This window comes from Vicugna pacos, unplaced genomic scaffold, assembly GCF_048564905.1.
Source record: "Vicugna pacos unplaced genomic scaffold, VicPac4 scaffold_14, whole genome shotgun sequence".
NCBI classification, from domain to species: domain Eukaryota; kingdom Metazoa; phylum Chordata; class Mammalia; order Artiodactyla; family Camelidae; genus Vicugna; species Vicugna pacos.
Window position 1 is genome coordinate 3,327,532 of NW_027328735.1, and position 3,082 is coordinate 3,330,613.

General features: G+C 32.1%; 1 long non-coding RNA gene across 1 annotated transcript; it reads left to right on the forward strand.

The window, feature by feature from the left end:
* The first annotated feature begins 1,132 nt into the window (after positions 1-1,132).
* Positions 1,133-2,803, forward strand: LOC140692610 (uncharacterized). The gene is made up of 3 exons (XR_012068171.1): positions 1,133-1,405; positions 2,050-2,191; positions 2,531-2,803. It is a non-coding gene; the product is annotated as an uncharacterized lncRNA (long non-coding RNA).
* Positions 2,804-3,082: the final 279 nt, after the last annotated feature.

Below are 3,082 nucleotides of genomic sequence, written 5' to 3' on the forward strand. Positions count from 1 at the left end.
TTATACTAACAATGACAAATGTTTCAGGAATGGGAAACATATTGCTTCCTAAAATGCATTACCAGTTCTTTTGCACCCCAACCCACATATACTGTTATTTCCTTGTTTTTTGATTGTTTGCCCCTTAATGGAGTCACTGCTTATAGAAACCAGGACTTTGTGCATAACTGTATTTATCAAAGACATTTTCAAACACTTAACAGAAGCAACAAATATATGGATTATAAAAATGAAAGGAAAATTTATTCCTTCTAGGGACTGAAAAACCTCTGAGTGAAAGAATGGTAAAAATAAACATTTGTAAGGTACCGTAAGATTTTCTCTTGTGTTATTTTAAAGTAGAATATTAAATTTCATTTGTTTTAGTTATAGCGCTGAATTACAAATTAAAACAAAAATTCTCCCCTTTGGGATTTCTTAAATTTGATTGATTATTTTAATCTAATTTTAATTCATATATATTTACCATTTATTTATAAACATAACAAATAAATTGATATTTTTTCTGCTGAAGTTTTAAATATAGAGTTACTTATTGTAAAGTACACAGATAAATAAATACTTCCGTTTCCAAATCAAATTTTGTTTCACTTCAATTACAAATGATAATAAAATAGTTATACCTTTTCTGCACAGGTTTTAGACAAATTTCAAGTTAAATACCAAAACTTTAAAATTATTTTACTTATTTTTTTCATATTTATACTCTGTTCACCAATCTGGTGTAAATTTGTGTACAAAAGGAAGGAGATTGGTTTCATTTCATAGACCCCAAATTAAATTATTTAAAAAGATTTTGTGGGGAAATTATTTCCACATCACACTATAAAATTAAACATCCTATATGTTTCATTTTAACTGGATGAATGAGAAGGAAACACTGGCTGAATGTTCCACTTGAGTTGCTAGAAGACCTGCCATTTTGTGATGTCACAGCCTCTCAGGTTGAGAACCACTTTGATGGCCTAACAGTTTAACTTGCAGGCCTGCTAAAGCAGCATTTGAAGCTGCAGTGCTCAAAATCATGCAGATTAGAAATGAAGCTGTAGAAAAATTTTTTGAGATGGAGCATATTTCTTCAGAAATTCAAGATGTGTCTCCTTAAGTTGGACCAACTGGGTTCAGGAAACTCTGGTAGATCTCTATTGTGTGATCAAACATTCTCTGCGCACTTGGACTTGTGGTCTGTGATTGAAGAAAATGCTTTTCAGACTTTGTCTGAAGAATCCTTGATAAAAAGGCCATGTTACACACATTGTGTCTCGGAACCAAATGAAGATAATGATTTTTGTCCTCTGACATTCCCAAGAAAACTCTGGAAAATGGCTGGGAGTGACCAATTTAAATCCATCTGGTGGGATGATAATGTAACTTCCATAGTGATTGATGAAGATGTCTTTAAGAAGTAAGTTTTGAAAAGAAAGGCCCCTTTCAGAATATTTGAAACTGGAAGTATGAAAAGTTTAGTTAGACGGCTTAACCTTTATGGGTTTAGTAAAGTGACGCAGAATTTTCAAAGATCTGCTTATCTAGCTGACTTTCTGGCACAAGGAAAAGAAGTCTCTGTTTTAAGCAAGGTATTCAGAAATTTTAGTTCCGATTTGGTAACTTATGCATAAAATTTTATTTTGTACATCAATCAATGGCAATATAAATGTAAAGCTTGATTTTGAAAATTGTATAAAACTACAAAGGTTAAAATCCTTATTTTTCTAAAAATGATGACAGTGCATTAACTATTCAAGATTATGAGAAACTTTGCTTGCAACTATGAATCTTATCAGAAATCTAAATAAAGCTATTAAAGCTGCTTTTAAAAAGTGGCATTCTCCGTTACTGCAAATGCTAACGTCTTAAATTTGATGACTGTACTATTTAAATGTGTATTTTCCAAACAAGGAACTTCAAAATATCGTCAGCAATGTTCATATTTTGATGATATTATCTTTGCATTGTAAACGTGAAATCTGAGGTTTTATAGGTTAGGCTTATTGTAGTGTTGTATTTTGTTCTAATATATTATTAAAAATCTTTCTTTTTTTGTTGTAGCTGCAGTTCTACCATAATCCAAATTTTAAAAGAGCCTGTCACAAGCTTTTAGTGAGAATTAAAAGAAGAATTGGGATTAAAAATGCCTCTCTGGTATCTTCATCGTCTCAAGATTTCAACAAGAAGCTCTTTAAAGGAGGAGGTAATGTTGGTAAACATAATTCTGATTTTGTGTATGACACTAGTGGAGAAAGTGCATTTTTACCTTCTCCAAATTTAAACATGGCTCTAATAAGGAAGCCCTCTACTAGCCACATAATTGGTGATACAACTACCCCAATCAAGGTGATTTTTCTCCTCTATCATCAATGTCAGTTAGACCACCAGAACAAATTGCAGTGGATCAAAGTGCTATTTTCAATCAGTTGACCACTGTCTATGAGCACTCTCAAAGCAGCTACACTGAAGCAAATGGCCGTGTTTTGAACTTCATTACAACTACAAATTCTACTCTAAGTACAGCATCTTTTCTCCCATACAGAGCAATTATTTTGGACTGATTGTGGAGCCTTGTACTTTTCCAAAAAGATATCACAACATATCTGCCAATGAAGGTCGTTTTTCTAAATTTCAACAAGGGAGAACACCACGGTTTCTAGTGCCATTGATAGCTGATACATCAGCTACATCTCTTTCAAGGCCAACTCATCAGACATCTTCAGGTTATGAATGTCATCCTAATTACAACTGATCTATCAGAGGACTACCAGATTATGCAGGATAACAAAGATTAAAATTGATGTTGGCAAATGTCGACTAATATCTGCAATTTTCTTATTTGAAAAATAAACATAGTTGTGTACATTTATTATCCTTTTTTTTAAAAAAAATGGATTAATGAGTTAAACGGGAGACTAAGTTACCATTTAAAGAAAAAAAGAGATATTTGATTGATATGATCATTCGATGGAACAATATGGGTGTAAATTTAAATAATTTCTGTAAGGAAAAGAGGAAAATGGAAGAATTTGTAAAAAGACCAAAACATGGAGAGAGGGAAAATTACTAAGTTGTTTCTGGTTCATCCTGGAAA